The 18828-nt window shown below is 47.6% G+C and overlaps 1 long non-coding RNA gene across 3 annotated transcripts; it reads left to right on the forward strand.

The window, feature by feature from the left end:
* Window positions 1–1229: 1229 nt before the first annotated feature.
* On the forward strand, window positions 1230–18284 carry LOC120369365. 3 transcript variants are annotated; one of them, XR_005583109.1, is made up of 4 exons: window positions 1230–1296; window positions 7720–7939; window positions 16204–16385; window positions 17465–18284. It is a non-coding gene; the product is annotated as an uncharacterized LOC120369365 (long non-coding RNA). The 3 variants fall into 3 exon arrangements; XR_005583111.1 differs by having other exon boundaries at window positions 17540–18284; XR_005583110.1 differs by having other exon boundaries at window positions 1250–1296; window positions 7747–7939.
* The last annotated feature ends 544 nt before the right edge of the window (window positions 18285–18828 follow it).

Consider the following 18828-nt stretch of genomic DNA (forward strand, 5'->3'; position numbering starts at 1 on the left):
GTGCTGTAATGAAGTGACCTCAGTCCCACATGATCTAAAGGACACTCCTATTTCACATGCCACTGGCTAGAGTTCATGCACTGCCCTGGTGTGTGTGTAAATCAGGAGCATGAAAAAGTGACTTCCTGGCATGGCTCTCCTGCACAAAGTTAGGCACGTGCTTAACTAACTTGCTGAATCATTCAGGGCCTTAGTGAACCCTGCCTCTTTTCTGCAGAACAACTGGAAAGTAGAGAGTCTCTCAAATAACAGCTGTAATTTGCACAGTGCAGTGAAGTGATCCAGGATTTTCATTGAAACCAATGGAACCGTTGCACACTTAGAAGTTAGGCACATGCTTAGGACCGTGTTGAATCTGGTCCTAAAGGAGGGTTTTCCTGTACTGTGTCCCTTCTCACCAACCTTCAGAGTTGTTCATTCTAGTCCGTGTCTTCCTTTCAGCTCACTGGCTTCTTGGAGAGGAACTTAACAGGTTTCAGATTCCTTTGGACATTGCTGATTATAAACTAGCTGAGCCTACTGGAAGAGCTCTCTTCTTTTCCTTGTTTTCTGTACCCTCTAGCAGAGGGAATCAGGAATGGACGCTGATGTAGTCGCTACCGGCTCCAAAGAAAAACTGCACACGAGAGCCACTGAATTAGGACAAACAATAAAAATTTTGAAAACTGATCATTCAAAAAAATTTTTGAATTGGAGCAACAAATATTTCATGTTGGTAGTTTTGCAGTATTTTGTTTTCATCGTGACGTTTTTATTTTTGAAATGAAGGGACGTTTCAGACTGGAAAGCAAAATGTTTCACTTCAAAAATGTGCAAATGGGATTTTTTTGATAAGTTTGAAACTGTTCTCCCCCACCAAAATTTTCAAATTGGGAGATCAACCGAAACCGACCGAACAGTTTCAGTTTTGATGAATCAGCATTTTCAGACAATAAAAGGGTTGTGTTGTGATGAGCTCTATTACACAGAGTCCCAAAGTCCCTCTTCCTGGGGTCTAGTTTTCATTAACAAAAAAGTAATTCCAAAATAACACTCCATGAACCAGTGTAAATCATCTCAGCTTTGGCTGTTTGAGCACCTTCCCCCCTAACTCACTCCCCCAGCAGCAACCCTTGCATTCAGGGTGGAGTTTAACGAACCACACCTGCCCCAAAGCATCAGCAGGAATTAATCTGCAACAGCAACCAGCAGGATGCCACCAGCAGCTAAAAGGGGGTGAGGCCTGGAGAAAATCCTGCTCTCTGGTTGCTGAACCAATGTTCCAAAATGGAGACTATTCTGCTATTTTGAAGACAGGTATGTTGGAAATTTATACCAGCTCACAGCCTGTAGTGGCAGCAAAAAAGATTCTGTTCAATAATAACACCTTGATGGGGAAAGGGGGGACCACTTTCTCTGAGGGAAAAGCAGGTCATGTCACACTGAAGATGGAAACTTGCTTTTTAACACTGGAGTAGGATTGGATTCAGAACCTTGCTGAACTCACAACCCCCCTCTGGTTTGCTTCATAACTTAGCTCTCCAGACATCCTGACTGCAGTTTTGCTATGGAGGAACCTGCTCTACACCCCAGAGACTGACCCAAACAGACTGAACTGAATGGCCTGCTTTCTGCTCTGTTTTCTCTGCAACTCCTACTTAAGCAGCCTACTCCTTAATTAGGTCCTCAGGACCAGCTTTAGGCCGATTCCCCAGAATCTCCGGGGGGTCTTTGGCGGCATTTTGGTGGTGGTGGGGTCCGCTCCGGGGGTCTTCAGCGGCATTTTGGCGGCAGGGGGTCCACTCCAGGGGTCTTCGGCGGCATTTTGGCAGCGGGGGGGGGGGGGGGGGGTCCTTCAGTACCAGGGAAGACCCGTAGCAGATTCCCTGCTGTCAAAGTGCCACCGAAGTCCTGGACCATTGCTGGGTATTCGAATCGGGCCCTGCGGGTCATAAAGCTGGCCCTGTAGGTCCTAAGCACCTAACAAGCCTTGACCTTCAAGGCTCAGCTTGCTGTCAGTTAAAACATACACAAAATATATACGGGTTACATTCAGAATTAGGTAACCTTGTGACTGCACTCTGTACAAATCAGTAACTCTGGATGACTGTCAGTTTCTTTCAGCCAGGCACAATTGCCCAGCAACATGGCTCTGTCTCTCTGGATGCAACCTAATTCAGTTTCTGGTCATCCATAACAAAACCTCATCAAGGCATCTGGCGAAGCAAGAGACAGACAAGCCCCAGCCTATGGAAAAGGGTGGGAGTGCTGCTAGCCAAAGCTGATTATTTTAGCAAAATCTGTGCTCTCAGACAGCCAGCATTTCAGATGCTGATGAAGAGCCTGCCTATAAAATTCTTACTGGTGAGTCTTGTAGCAGTCTGTCCTCCTGCCCCAGTACACAGGGCGATTAGAACCAGTGTTTTCCCCAGGAATTGAAATGGGGGTGGGGGGAAAGGGGTGTTTGAATTTACAGGGGTGTGGTCAGGGCTGATGAGGGGTGAGGCCAATGAGGGTGAAGGCGGCCTGTATGGCACATAGTAAAAACTGAAAAATGTTTCATGACCATTGTATTAGATTTAACTCGTGTTTTAAAATCATCACACAAACTAAAGTTGGCTACTCAAGCCTTCTATGAAGCATTACGTCTACATCCTTCTTGGTTTCTTGTTATAATTTTGCACAACTCTGTTAATGAACTTCTTGAATGCAATGCGTTCATCCTTGGCGGCTTCTCATGTGTCCGGTACTTCCATTCCTTCAATTGATATGCTCATTAGTTCATATGATCAGGCAGAAGGTGACTTCTTTCAGAACACAAAATTCTATTCAATGATGAAAAAGAATGCTCGACTGCAGCTGTTGTGACTGGGAGTAGCAAGAGATGAATTCCTACTTTTTTCATCCCAGGAAACAGAACACAAACATCGGGTCGAGCCATTAGTGATGATAAAAAAGAAGTTGAGTCAAATCTTCATTCAGTCGTCGTATGATATTCCACTCTGTGTTCAAATTCTCTATTCTGTCCTGAGCACATGGCAGCCCCATTGCTGGTATTGCCTCACTCCACTCAACTGTCGGTGTTTTATAGGACAAGCATCTGTAACAGCTACGTAGCAGTTGAGTAGAGTCTATAAGTCGCTGTTGTAGATTTTTAAGAATCAAGTCTGTGCACTTTTTCAATTGTCTTAACAAACACTTCTTGTCCTCTTCACTTATGGATTCAATATAAATGCCTTTATTAGTCAACTTCTGGACTGAAGTCTTTGCTTCTTCCAGTATTTTTTCAGTGGATAGCTCTCTGATTGATCCAAATGTAGCTTCTATTGCTGGACAAAGATCTACTACTGATGGATGGCATTTGTCAGGGTTCCCTCCCCACTCTGAACTCTAGGGTACAGATGTGGGGACCCACCTGAAAGTTTCCCTAAGCTTATTTCTACCAGCTTAGGTTAAAAACTCCCCAAGGCACAAATTCTTCCTTGTACTTTGGATTAGGTAACGCTGCCACCACCAAGTGATTAGACAAAACTCAGGGAAAGGACCACTTGGAAATCCTACTCCCCCTAATATCCCTCCAAGCCCTACACCCCCTTTCCCGGGGAGGCTTGAGAATAAACAAGATGAGCACAGACAAACCTTGAGGATTTTTAGGACACTAAAAAAAAACCCCAATCAGATTCTTAAAAAAACAGAACTTTATTAGAAAGAAAAATGGTAAAAGAAACACCTCTGTAAAATTAGAATGGAAGCTAATCTCACAGGGCAATCAGATTCAAAACACAGAGGCTTTCCCTCTGGGCAAAACTTTAAAGTTACAAAAAGAAAACCAGGAATACACCTCCCTCTCAGCACAGAGAGAATCACAAGCCAAAATAAAAGTAAGCTAATGCATTCCCTTGCTAGTACTTACCAATTCTAATGGAGTTGGATTGCTTGCTTTCTTGATCTGGCTCCGGCAAGCACACAGAACAGACAGACAAAGAACAGACAAACAAAGCCCCCGATTTGAAAGTTATCTTGTCCCTTTATTAATCCTTTTGGTCAGGTGCCAGCTAGGTTACCTGAGCTTCTTAACCCTTTACAGGTAAAAGGATTTTGTGCCTCTGGCCAGGAGGGATATTATAGTACTGTATACAGGAAGGTTGTTACCGTTCCCTTTATATTTATGACAGCATCGTTTAATGACCCAAGTGGTTTCAACAGTAGACTTACAAGAGAGAGAATGGCAATAGTCTTCTCTGAACGTAGTAGCAAAAGTAATCCACCAGCCTCACTACTTAGATCCAGCCCATCTTGGTAGATACTTTCCAAAGCAAGTAATAATGGCTGGAGTAATTTTAAGACCACAGCCAAAGATCACTCATGAGAAAGCCAGCGGGTTTTCACAGATTGGACTAATTTGAACTTCAGTCCCAGGGTATTTTCTATATTTTCCAAGCTATTTAGTCTTTTTGGACTCTTGCTGAAAAAAGAATATAATGAAGACATTAACTGTATAGCTTTTAAAATGTCTTTTGAAGAGTCTGCATCATGTACTAGCGCTAGTTGGAGTAGATGGCCTCTGCAGTGTGTATAGGAGAGATTAGGGTTATACTTTTCTCTCCACCATGTCTTCCAGAGAAGTTTGCAGCTCCATCAAATGCACAAGCAGCCATCTGTCTGGGGTCCAACTGACAGGGATTTAACTCTTCTAAGATGTGGGTTGTCACAGATGTATCCGATGTGTCTTCTATAACTTGAACATCTAGAAATGCATCTATTGGCCTACCACTGACATCAAGATAACATACGCAGTGACTTAATACTGGATGCGCATTTGCATCAGTGCATTCATCAGCTATGTATGAAATTTTTTTGAATGTGGTGAGAGAGTTTTTCACTTTTTCAACTGTTGAGTCTTTCACTGTTGCACCACATGCTTCTAGCCAGTCAGTTGAGTTTCTTACAGAAAGACAGTGAGCATTTGCTGGTCTTGTTCGGAACCAGTGTTCAACTTCAGGATGAACAAGTGACAATGCGCTTAACATTGGCCTCCAGTTTGTAGTGTGTGGTAGCTCTTGCTTAAATAGAAAGTATAATGCCACAGCCATGTTTGTTCGCATGAACTGAGTTGTGTCTCCAGCATTCTTAACAGCCTCTGGGTGGCACTTACCTTAGGCGGCTCCCGGAAGTGGCCAACATGTCCCTGCAGCCCCTGCGTGCCGGGGCTGGTCTGGGGGTTCTGCACACTGCCCTCGCCTGCAGATGCCACCCTGCAGCTCCCATTGGCTGTGGTTCCTGGCCAATGGGAGCTGTGGAGCTGGTGCTTGGGGCATGGGCAGCAGAGCCTCCCTGGCCACCCCTGCGCCTAGGGGCTGCAGGGAAACATCATCCGCTTCCAGGAGCCGCACAGAGCCAGGGCAGGCAGGAATCCTACCAGCCCTGCTGCGCCATCGACCGGACTTTTAATGGCCCAGTCAGCGGTGCTGACCAGCGACACTAGGGTCCCTTTTTGACGAGGCGTTCCGGTCGAAAACTGGACACCTGGCAACCCTACCAGGCAGCTGAGCCCAGATGAGGTGATCTGTGCTGCAGTAGCAGTGACAAATGAGCACAGGAGAAAGTGGGGCATAAGGCATGGAGATATCTGTCCCATTCCAAAGATTTTCTCTAGGTTTGAGCCTGCAGTTGTTTCATGTACCATGCACTGGGTAATAGCAGGAGAGGACTCCAGGCTTCTAAAACTAAATGTGCTCTTTATTAAGTAACTGACTTACAGGCCTGGTCTACACTGGGGGGGGGAAGAGGGGTCGAACTAAGTTATGCAACTTCAGCTACGCGAATAGCGTAGCTGAAGTCGAACTACCTTAGTTCGAGTTACTTACCCATCCTCACGGCGCGGGATCGAAGTCCGCGGCTCCCCCGTCGACTCCGCCACCGCCGTTTGCGGTGGTGGAGTTCCGGAGTCGACGGGAGCGCGTTCGGAGTTCGATATATCGCGTCTAGATGAGACGCGATATATCAAACTCCAAGAATTCGATTGCTACCCGCCGATCCGGCGGGTAGTGAAGACGTACCCACAGAGATGTTGCAATTACAGCTCTGTTCCAGCCAGGTGCAAACAGATTGGCTTTGTGATACCTCCTCCAAACTCTTCCCTCCTGCAACCTCTGCTCCTCCCTCCAAGTTCCATGTGTGTGGGTTACACATGCATGTTGCTAGCACAGTGGATGGATATGAAATTCAAGCTCGCTGTGGGCTAGGCTGTGCCTTTAGAGACACTCCCTGAGCACAGAGCAGTGCACATTGCATAACACAAGGAGCAACCCTAGAATTGCAATTCCTACTCTCCTTGCTCCAGTGGGAGGAGTAGCAATTTGTTGTTGGCCTATACCAGCAAAATTACTACACCTCTTGAGCCAATGAGTAAAGAGGGTAGAGCCAAGGCCTTATTCAACTTGGTCAAAGGAGTAAGGGGGCATGCAACATCCCCACATGTATCCAGACCCAAGGTCCTGGTAGCTTTCATGGGCGTATACCTGGGATTCTTGCTACCCTGCTCATGTGCATACACTAAGCCTCAATTATAGAATCATAGAAATGTAGGGCTGGAAGAGACCTCAAGAGGCCATCTCATCCATCTCCCCATGCTGAGCCTTATCTATCTGTTATCTGCTGAAGACTAAAACGGGTGAAATTCTGAAGCAAGCCCCAGAGACGTGTCAAACTAGAAGTTCTACACTGATCAAAGCAGAACAGGCATCAGTGAATCAAAGTGTTTTCAAACATGGTAACACTATTAAAGGAGGGTGATCAGACAGGTGCCAAGTTTAAAATTTACCATTACTTAAACCTACTACCAAGCAGAGCTGTACAACACTCAGCCGGTCTGCCCCGCAGGGGTCCAGGTGAATATGTCCTCTGGGCTTCTAACTTTACCCCCTCCGCTGCAGGCTCACATCGAGTTTGAAAGTAGTTGTCTGGGTGACTGGTTTTCCACAGGAACCACAAACTCCGCATGATTTTAATGCATGACCACAAGACTCAAGTTTATTTGAAAAGTTTGTGAACCTTTTGAATGAGGGTGTATTTAAAAACAAACAAACCGAGAACAACCCCCCCGACCAGGCAACTTTGAAGTGTTTTTATGTTTTATGGTGAACACGCACAACTTAGATCTGACTCTGATCTCACTGACCCCTCTTTTACACTAACATAGCCCCATTTGATCTGCTGTAACTCTGATCAGAAGCATTCAATCACTTGGTCAGTTACGCAGGGCTTGTCTACACCACCCTGCCATCCGGGGGTGTGAATAGCAGTGCGCACCGAAGTGCGGCGCTGTATCTCTCCCATGCGGATGCTGCTGGCGTGAGCTAAAAAGTTCCCAGTTCACATTAATGTAGTCCTCTTCAGACAGGATTCCATTCATGCAAAGTAGGAGTCTTTTAGTTGGTGCACACAGCATCCCCACAAGGGACTAACCGTGCAGCACTTTGGAGTGCGCTGCTACTACCCACGAAATAGTCTTCGTTTGTAAGCACTTAGGGCAGGGACTGGCTCTTTGTTCTGTGTTTGCACAGTACCTCGCACAATGCGGGAGTGGCCTGTATGCTCTATCACAACACAAATAATACAGAACAAAGCCCCTTGACTCTAAGACCCTTTTTATTTTTCTGATTTTTTTCTGTACTGTGTCTTGATGTTTTTGCTCTTTCCAGCCCGTTCTCTTTCACTCCTTGGGTTTTCCCCTTACAGCTCACGCTCCCCTTTCACTTCTTGCAGTGAAATCAGCAGCAGGGTTTTGCACTCTCTGTTATGACTCTCATCACATCAGATTGATTGCTGCAGTCTCAGGATCCTGCAGAAAATGTGGGGCAGGAAGAAAGTTGTTATTCAGGCAAAATTATCTCCAGTAGCAGCAGCAGGAACCCCGAATACGCCCAGCAGTGGCAACACCAACAGATATAATGACAAGGTAAGATTTGTGCATATTTTTTATCTAGCCACTGAGGACTTACAGTAAAAGCCACTAGCAGTAAAAGGTCAGTAACCAGGAGAAACAAAATCAAATACATGAAACTGGTAGGGTTGACAATTTAGGTTGGACGTATTCCTGGAGGTTTCATCATATGACATAATCTTTAATGAAAGATTAATTTTTAATTCCTGGAGACTCCGGGGCAACCCTGGAGGGTTGGCAACCCTAGAAACAAGACAAACCGACTGATGTAGAGAGTGGGAGAAGTGGCTGCAATGCCTGGAACAATCCTGAGCCGTACCCCCTCTCCATGGGGCACCCTACGCTCATTACAGGAAAGGAGACAGCTGACTCGTAATACAAATTCAAGTCCAGTCCTGCTCTTATTGACGCTAATGGCAACAATTCCATTTGGCTTCCTGGGGTAGGGGATCGGGCTGGGACTTCTCCAAGTCTTTGGGTGATATCCTCCTAACCCCCGACTCCGGTCCCTTCGTGGCAGATAAAAGGACAGGAGCAGCATAAACGGGCTCACAAAGCCCCGTATGCAGGCAGGGGTGGATTCCTCTGGAGCGGGATCAGTGGAAGCCAGCTGTAAGTGGGGACCCTCTTGAAAGCCTTGGCAGAGGGGGTGCACTGGGGGCTGTGGAGATCCCAGGCAGCGCTGCAGTCCCCAGGACAGCCAGGAGAGGCTGCTGTTATTCACAGCAGCTCAGGTTACCAAAGGTGGTTAAAGTCATCTTGGGCCTGTGCCACCCGCAGGCTGAGCGTTCTAGGCTGTCTCTCTCCGCGGCTCAGCTAGGGTGACCAGACGTCCCGATTTTATCGGGACTGTCCCGATATTTACTTGTTTGTCCCACGTCCCAACCGATGTTCAGTCGGGATGCGGATTATCCCGATATTTGTCCTCCAGTGCACAGGTGGAGGGGGCTCGTGCCCCCCACCCCGACTCTGCCCCTTCCCTCCCCCATTGGATCCCTCCCCAAATCCCTGCTCTGGCCCCACCTCTTCCCCAAGTACGCCGCATTCCTCCTCCTCCTCCCCCTCCCGTCCCAGGCTTGCGCTCATCAGCTGTATGGCAGCGCAAGTGCTGGAGGAAGAAGCATGACGCAGCAGGAGGTAGAGCAGAGGTTAGCCAGTGTGGGGGAGTGGGGCGTGGAGCTGCCGGTGGGTGCTCAGCCCCCACCAATTTTTCCTATGCTCCGGCGGCTCTTGTGTTTTTGCTTTTGTTTTTCCCTCTGCCGCCAGCTTTTTTTTTTTTTTTTCCCCTGCTGGCACCTCCTCCCCCCCCCCTCCCCCGCATCCCATCTCTCATCCTGGTCACCCTAAGCTCAACACAGGATCTGTCCCTTTGTCTTAAGCTACAGAAAGTTCCCAGATTCTAGAACATGAAATAGAGACGGCAGGAGAACAGTCACAGAACGGATCCCCGGTAGGAAAGTTAGAGATGGAGCTAGAGGATCTTCACACTAAAAACAGAGGGAACCTACAGCAGCATGAGCAGCGGGAGGGGCTCCGAACTAGCACAGATATGTCACCTAGAGCTGGAAATTACGCCCCAGCTTGAAGTGTAGCCAGCCCTTAAGGCACTCTACATTGGTGACTTGCAAGGAGGCTGGTTTCATGTATACGGCTGCACGTAAGTGACCCACAGGAGCTCCGGAGCTGGTGTTAAAAAGTGGGTGGGGTCCATTCCCTACATTTGCAATTTTGAAATTTGCAATTTCGGAAGCTGCGAAACGTCACCCGCTCTACAGCTGGTTCAATATGGGGGGGGGGGCTCCTGAAAAAGATCATTTTTCTTTGCTCTTTGCTTTTTTTAATTGAAAAACTTGGTTGGAATTTCATCAGAATTATCCCAAATTTGAAAAATGTTGCCCCGCTCTAGCAGACGTCTTTACACTCTCAGCGGTGAAAGGATTTTTATATGTATATGGTATTATTGCCATGGTGGATTTACAACAGAAACCATCAGCATAAGGGGGAAATAGTATCCCAGAGAAAAGAAATCAAATACACAAAACAAATACAACGCAATGAACATAAACCTAACTCAGGCACGGCAGTAGTGTTTGACGGATGGCTCATAAATGCTTGCCCCTGTATTATCATCTGGAGATGAACTTGAAATAGTATTGGGGTGGGATTAGGTAGATAATAGGTGATGAGGGAAGGGATAATCGTGTTATTTTAAAATCAATTTGCTAATGAGGGTGGCCTGGGAGTTCCTTCTGCAGCTCTAAATAGGCAGGAGCTGGAGAACAGCAGCAGTCTGTTAGCTGGAGAATAGCACTAGATACCACCAGCAATATTTTGCTAATACATGTGTCTCTTAGAGTTTTCTATGCTCATTGCTGTAGCATCTAAGCGCTTTCTAGGTCTGTAAGAACAGCACAGTCAAATACCTAGTGGCCATCAAGGAGTCGTCTTCTCTTTTCCCTCCTTTTGTTAAAGGAGGATGAGCTGGGGGCAAATATGGAGGCAGTGTGGCCTAGTGGATAGTGCACTGGACTGGGACTCAGGAGACCCAGGCTCTGTTTCCACCACAGGCCTGTGGGTGAACTTGGGCAACTCACTTCACTGCCCTGTGCTTCAGTTTCCTCCGTTGTAAAACAGGACTAATGATACCGTCCTCCTCTGCAAAGTGCTTTAGGATCTACCGCGGTAAAGCACTATAGCAGAGATAACAGTAACTACTACTTGTTTAAGTGGAGCTGGTAACACTGCCTATGTAGTTATGGTCCCAAACTTAACTATTTGGGCTAAAATGTCCCATGTGGGGTATCTGCCTCAGGCTGAAGTTTTGGGGGAAGTTTCAGCTAAAATGGTTCAGCCACTTCTGAAAGCAAGATTAGGGCAAAAGACATAGTTTTGCCCATGTTAAAAAAAAAAAAAAATTCTTCCAACCATTCCATCGAGAAGCTTTAGCGCCTCCAGGCTTTGGATTAAGGGCTTTAAATTTGGCGGGAGAGTGGCCCTGTGGTCAGGGGATGCCTTTTGCCCTCCCTGTGAAAATCTGCCCAGATATGGCCTAGTTATGATTAAGGCTAAGATTTAGTTATGGGTATTTTTAGTAAAAGTCATGGACAGGTCACGGGCAAAAGAAACAAAAAATCACAGCCCGTGACCTGCCCGTGACTTATGCCATAAATACCCCTGATTGACTCCTGAGCGGGAGGGAGTGCTGTGAGGGGGAGTGAGCCTGCAGCACCAGCTGTGGGGGGGAACCCCAGGGGGCTTGCGGCACCAGTTGTGGTGGGGGGGAAGAGCCCCTTGGGGCCCACTGCTGCTCCAGCAGTGGTGGGCGGGGAGCCCCGGGGGGCCTGTGGCACCAACTGCAGGGTGGGAGATCCCCAGGGGGCCTGCTGCCATTGAGGCTGGGGGGGGGATCCCCAGGGGGCCTGCTGCCACTGGTGGGGTGGGGAGGGAAGCCCCGGGCAGCCAGCGGCTGTTTCAGCCATAGTCGGGGGGTAGAGGAGAGCCCCAGGGGGCCCATTGCCACTCCGGCCGCCACCGGAGCGGTTGGCGCAGCAGCTGGCCCTGGGATCGCTGCTGGGAGCTCCTGAGCTGTGTCTGCTCCTGCCGCCCCCAGTACTGCTGATCAGGCAGTCCCCAGGGACAGCCTCATTGGCCACTGCCCGGGGCCACCAGATCAATGACTGGTGCGGCTGGCTGCATGACTGTCTGAGTGGCTGGCTGCAGAGCCGCTCCAGCAGCGGCCAGTGTGGCGTCCCCAGGGCCAGCTGCTTGGGTAGCCCTGGGGTCAGCCATACTAGCTGCTGCAGAAGGCATGGAATCCATGACTTCCACAACCTCTGTGACAAACACGGAGCCTTAGTCATGAGTCTCAGAAAAATCTCATTTTGCAAGTGCTCAGTAGAGACTTGTTAGAGTTTGGCACCTAAATTCTCTTAAGATTTTGGCTGCACTAAGCATGCACCATCCCCCCACAGCTCCTTAAGTCTGGCATTTCCTAACTTCTGAGCGCTCGACTTTGCAACCTTAATGTTCTTTTCATGGGGGTGTTTTTAATGTAATAAATCTCTAGAGAGAGCAATACGCTTTTTGGAAAGAAAGTAAATACTGACGTTCCTTTAGAAAGGATTTGTAAGAGCCAGCACATAATTCATCTTGACAATGCAGAAATTGAAAACCTTTGAGTGGAAAGAAAATAGATTCCACTGCAGAAGGAATGAACGAATTTAGAAATGTCGGCTGTGATTGTCCAAGCTGATTTAGACTCATGAGTCCCATTGAAGGAGTTGTGCATCTGAATCCCCTAGGAAACTTTGGCAAGCTCAGCCCCTGGGTGTTTTTTATCCATGTAAATTGCCATGTGCTTCCTTATATGATGCGGAATGACCAGCCTGCCCACTGAATGGAAGTGGAGGATACGAAGCATCACGCAAGAGGTACGCAGAATCTCACAGCCTCAAGTCATTACAATTAAAATATAAAAGGATTGATTGCTAAAGAAAAGCTGCTGTGTTATCATATGGCTAAGAGATTCCTGCCAGGGGTGGGCCTAAGCCATGGAGTTCAGATTCAGAGCTGAACTTTCCCCAGAGTGCCCAGGTTCAACTCTCCCATTCATCACCAGCTGCCAAGCTCAGCTCCAAATCTGTATCCAGATCCAAAGATTGGGAGTGTGGGGAGCCGAGCTTTGAGTTCAGGCAGAGGCAGGTCAAGGTCTCCTGGGGCCATGGGCTGAAGCAAGTGAGAGGGTCCCGGTGGGAACCAAGGCCCTGCCCCATCCCTTCTGCCTGCGACCCCGGCCCCTTTCCACTCCTGCCTGTGACCAGACCCAGGCCCTGTGCCGTTCCACCCCTTGCCCCGTGGCCCCGCCTTTGTTCTGCCCACAGCCACGCGCTGTTATGCCCCTTCCCCTGGGGCCCTGCTCCCCACTCACTCCTTTCTGCCCCCCACCCCTGCTGTGGCCTTGAGATTGGAGAAGTTCTGTGTCTTTTCCAGCCCTGGGGCCGCAGCAGTGGGGAAGATTTTTCTGGGGGCCCCAAATTGGCCGGGGCCTCTGGGCATATGTGATGTTGCGTCTATATGGTTTTATAAAAATATGCTAAAGAGTTAATACAATGTAACTGGAATATGCTTCACGCAAAAGGTCTTTTATAAGGTATCATTACAAAGTTTATAATCTACTGAGTGTGAGCATCCTAGTTGTGTAAACGTACCACTCTTGTATCTGAAACTAGAAATATGAACTATAACTCTGAGGGCCTATTGTAATTATGCAAAGTGTGGGCCATTAATGGTGGTTTGGAATCTTGATGACTCCCATTAACCAGGACAATTGTCTGCAGATGGGTGTGTTTTACCTGTAAGTCTTCCTGTATACGTGTGTGTGCTGGCAAGTGGGCAATGAAGTCTTGCAGTGACTTGTGATCATGGCACCTGAACTGGAATCCATCTTTAACCTGGTGTCTTTCCATTGAGAAGGAGGGGGTGGGAACCCAGAGAGGGACAAAGGATTCCTGCCTTATGCAAAAGATCTATAAAGGGGTGGAAGAGAACAATGGGGAGGAGCCATTATGAAGAATCCCCTAGCTACCACCTGAGCTGGAACAAGAGCTGTACCAGGGGAAAGAATTGTGCTGAGGCCTGGAAGGTGTCCAGCCTGAGGAAAAAACTTACTGAAGCATCTCTGAGGGTGAGATTATCGGTATTCAGTTTGATTAGACATAGATTTGCGCATTTTATTTTGATTGGTGACTTACTTTGTTCTGTCTGTTACTACTTGGAACCACTTAAATCCTACTTTCTGTATTTAATAAAATCACTTTTTACTTAGTAATGAACTCAGAGTGTGTGTTAATACCTGAGGGAGCAAACAACTGTGCATATCTCTCTATCAGTGTTATAGAGGGTGAACAGTTTATAAGTTTACCCTGCATAAGCTTTATACAGGGTAAACCAGATTTATGTGGGTTTAGACCCCATTGGGAGTTGGGCATCTGAGTGTTAAAGGCAGGAACACTTCTGTGAGCTGATTTCCGGTAAACCTGCAGCTTTGGGGCAGGTAATTCAGACCCTGGGTCTGTGTTGGAGCAGACGGGTGTGTCTGGCTCAGCAAGACAGGGTGCTGGGGCCCCGAGCTGGCAGGGAAGGCAGGGGTAGAAGTAGTCTTGGCACATCAGGTGGCAGCTCCCAGGGGGGGGCTTGTGATCCAGCCCGTCACAGCATAGGCCCATCTCTAATCCAATCCAAGACCTAGTTCTAATCCCTAATCCAAACCTTCAAATCAAAATTTCAACCAGCCAGTTCTAGAGCTCTGGAATGCCCTCTCCCACTCTCTGTAATTATTGGATATCTCTGGACCAGTCGGGAAAGTCCTCCACATGTATGAATTGCTTCCCAGAATCAGGCCTCTGTCCGTTTTCCAGAGCCCTGCAGGGGAGGATTGTCTCACCGTGTAACAGGAATGTACTGATCGGTACCTCTGAGTTTTGAATAATGTATGTGGCATTGCTACAATTGCGAAGCACCACTCAGCACGAAGAACTAGAGCAGCTGATTCTCTTTGTAGCCAGTTTTTATGCTGTCCCTGGATATTCCTGGAGCGGTTCAGAGAACAATAGGCCATTTTTAGATCTCACCATTACGCCTTCACATTCAAGAATTACTACTAGTATTATTTCCAAGGAAACGAGGACTCACGCTCATATCTTTTATGTGAATTCTCACATCCGGAGATTTCCATGTGACTCTGCTGCCTATTTTTAGCTCCTCAAACATAACTGCAGGGATAAGGGCTTTAAAAACACACAGAAAACTAATGAAATGGGCATGTTTATTTTAGGGATTTTCGTTTTACAGGCCAAACTCTTATGAAAGCAAACGACCAAGTCTCAGCACTCGGTAGAAATCATGCAAGAACCAGTGGCATTCAGCAGTTGGATGTTTCCTTGTTTACTTTACCTTCCACTCGACAAACAGAAGTGTTGTTCTAAAATGTTTGCATTTTACAATGGGATCCACCCATCAAGCATGTGAAAGACTCTACGTGTATCTTACAGCAGAAATACAAATCTAGCAGGCTCTTTAGGGAGGGTTTACCGGTGCAGAGGAACTGTAAGAATTCTCATGGTGCAGATAGGAGAAGCAGCAGCCATAGTGAACCTATGTGTGTGCCCCACCCAAGCCCTGGTGCAAGAAGGCACCACAGGTGAAGCACGGTGGATGCCAGATGGTAGTGGGTGAGGAATTCTTAAAGCTACCTTTGCCTCCCGGCTGTACCTCAGCACAGAATTTCAGTCTTTATTCTTTAACAGAGCTGCACTAAAGGCAGTGGATTCAAATAGCAGGAGTGCAGCAAGCCTCGCCTTGCTTTGCCACGTTAGTGAAGAGAGGCCTAATTCCCCCCTGCCCTGCCCCTTGTCTTGTCATTTACACCAGTGCAAAGTGAGTGTACAGTTCCACCAGATCACTAGCAGCGTCACACGCTCATTTTGCACCAGAGGAAGTGACAGTGCAGGGTGCAGGATGGTAGAGAATTACACCTAGGGGGGTTGATTCTGCTCTCATTTCCACCAGTGTATATCGGCAGTGACTTCGTAGAAGTCAGTGGTGCTAGCCCCGTGCAAAACTAGTGCTTGGGAGGGGAGAATTGGATGCAGGGGCCAGTCATTGAGGCCTGGATTCAAAGCCAACTTTTCCAGACTTTGGTGGTGTCAGAGGCCTTGTCCGATTTCAGTTTGGGTAAGTCCATCCACCCCCTGCCGTTCTGAATGTGAACAAAACGCCATTTCTAACGCTCTCCTGAAACGAATGGGGAGCTGATGGAGCTGTTTGAGGCCAATGCTGCTGTGCAACCATTTCGCCTTTGCTTTCTGTGTGCTGCACTTTCAAGTTTCTGAGACTGCTGCCTGCGGGCAGCAGCCATGTTGCTGGGGGAGCTGTTCTAGTGGGGGCTCACGCACACTCTGCTCTCTCAAGCAGGCTTGACTTTGCTTCTGCCAGTTGTTGTTTCCCGCCCCCTTAGAGTCATTTGAAACAGACAGAATGTGCTTTGTGGCTGGAAACACAACAGGGATCCGGCTTATTTGATCATTCTTCCTTGTGTGCATAGGAAGGCAGGCAATAGCATGCTGCGTACCTGAGAGCCTCAAGAGTTGGAGAGACTAGAGAGGACAGCTGCAGTGCCCAGGCAAAGGGAGCTGGGATGTGATTTCAGCCAAAGTCAAACATTTTTGGTCTGTGAAGCGTCATCTTTGTGAAAATGTTACATGCGCCCCTGTTTGTTCCAGGCACTGCAAGAATCTGTGTTCAGAAGAAAAAGAAGAGGACTATCGTGAGGCACATTTAAGGAATAGTGAAAAATGCTGGTGCAGGATTATTGTCCCCTTACTAAGAGCAAAACATCTCTGCAGAGAGGCACTGGAGCAGATCTGAGGCAATGAGTCCACTCCATTGAATGCACTGCTATGTGGTACGTGGTGCTAGACTTCATCATATCTTTAGAGCACATGCTGCTAGGAGCTCCATAACTCCAGCTAGCTGAGTTCAGAATTTGGCCCTAAAGCTTGAAATTTCAGAGCGACTGTCATGAATAGTATAAATTGAAAATGTAAGTGTTGCATAATCCTGACACACCTGTAACCTGTCTGTGCGCGTGTGCCCTGGCTTCAGACAGCCACATGCGCTCAGTGGCTTACAGTCCACCAAGGGACTTAGCCACTAGGGGACTAAGCTTTAGTGCTTTGAAGATTGTTTCTGAAATGTTGCCATTGGGACTGTCTACATTCTCATTGCCGGGGTGGGGGGGGGGGGAGCCTTGGGACTCATCAGTTCCTCTTTTGCTGAAGCTTTCTTGTTTCCAATTTAATACGCCACATGGTGAAAGAGCAGCAGCTTTCCTGGAAAGGGTGTTGCTTGGCTTTAGATGCCATATTTCCAAGGACTTGCCAATCCTCATTCCTCCTTCCAGGTCCAGCATTCACGGATCAGACAAATCAGCCTTCCTAGGCTTTGACTCCATTGTGTTCAGCTTGGTCCCTGGATGACTTTTTCAGCAATTGCATTTTGCTCACATAGAGTGTCTGGGGGATATTGAACATAATCTTACGTCCACTTCCCTGGCACCTGCTGAATATAATCTAGTTAGCAAGCCCATGTGCAGTACCCAGAATCCTCTTGTCTTTCTCTCTTCCAGGCCCAATTCAGCAAGGTAGTTATATATGGGCCTAATTTTAAACCTCTGATCAATCCCAATGGTTTCAATAAATATATTCGCATACTTAGTTAGGCAAAGGTTTAATTAACTGGCTGAATCAGGACCCAGCAGTCCAAGAGCTTGAGATTTTAACACACAGCTGACAATAGGTATTAGCAGGTGTACAGTCCCATAGAGTTGTCCTGAATTAGGGGCTTCTTACACAACCTGAATATTAAGAATGTGTGAAGCAGCTTTCCAAAATTAAATGTCGAGGAGTTTGTTGTTTTTGTGGCTACAGCCTAACACGGCTACCCCCTGAAAATTAAATGTGTCCTCTCTCCTGCATGATACAGATTCTCAACTCCCTCCTTAGGATTTCCTGCCTTTCAGGATCCTTCAGGTCTGGCAGCTGCTTTTCCATTCCCCAGGTACCACTTGATGCCAGTCTTTATGCCAAATGCTCCTTGAGTGCTACTGATCAGGATCCCCTGAGTGAGGGGAAGCTGAATGCAGAGATGCTCAGGGGCGAGCAGAGGGAATACCCGCTGTGCTGAATCCAAAGAAGCGGGAAAGAGCAAACCACCTTTTCCCTCTATTTTTGTCCTTTGAATTTGGCCTTTCAAGGTAAAGTCAAGGACCTGAAACCACATGAACTGCAACTGACCAAGAACAGCTTGTAGAAGCCAGTGTGAACTGGAACAGGCAGTTTTTTCACAGCTCTGCTTACAACTCATTAAAAGGAACGACCACCAGGAAATTATAATGGACATGCTCAGGCAATTTGTACTTCAGCATCACAAACGAAACACTGTGAAAGAGGGCACCGCAGGCAGGGGAAAAACTCACGTGCTAGAACAAAGGTCCGGGGCTAGCTTTGAACCGGAGAATCTGCCTGATTGCACTGACCTGCAACACTAGCAGCACACAAGTGGGCACTGTAGAAATGTGAAAGAATGGGGTTGATCGGCAGCAGCGTGGCCTATAGCTGCCTACAACACTGGCCTAGGACACCTGGGTTCTCAGTCCCAGCTCTGCCACTTGTCTGGTGTGTGCGCTGGGGCAAGTCGCTTCCCAGGCCTCTGCCTCTGTTTTTCCTCCCAGGCTTTGTCTGGCTTCAGTATTCAGACTGTAAGCTCTTTGGGGAAAGGGTTCTCTTTTACTGTGCCTAGCACAATGGGGGCTGATCTTACCGGGGCCTCAGGCACTGCTGTAATATAAATAACCATAGAGTTGTAGGGCTGGTAGGGACCTCAAAAGGTCAGTAAGTCCAGCCTCCTGCACTGAGGCAGGACCAAGTAAACCTAGACCATCCCTGACACTGGTGTTTGTCCTACTTGTTCATCAAAACCTCCAGTGATGGGGATTCCACAACCTTCCTTGGAAGCCTATTCCAGAGCTTCACCACCCTTACAGTTAGAAAGATTTTCCTAATATCTAACCTAAATCTTCCTTGCTACAAATTAATCCCACTTCTTCTTGTCCTACCTGCAGTGGCCATGGAGAACAGCTGATCGCCATCTTTTTTATAACAGCCCATAACATAGTTGAAGACTGACGAAGTGGGGATTCACCCACGAAAGCTCCAATACATCTGTTAGTCTATAAGGTGCCACAGACTTTGTCGCTTTTTACAGATCCAGACTAACACAGCTCCCCCTCTGATAGTTGAAGACTGTTACCAGGTCCCTTCTTAGTCTTTTTTTTTCTCAAGACTGAA

This window comes from Mauremys reevesii, linkage group 7 (genome assembly GCF_016161935.1).
Source record: "Mauremys reevesii isolate NIE-2019 linkage group 7, ASM1616193v1, whole genome shotgun sequence".
NCBI lineage: Eukaryota > Metazoa > Chordata > Testudines > Geoemydidae > Mauremys > Mauremys reevesii.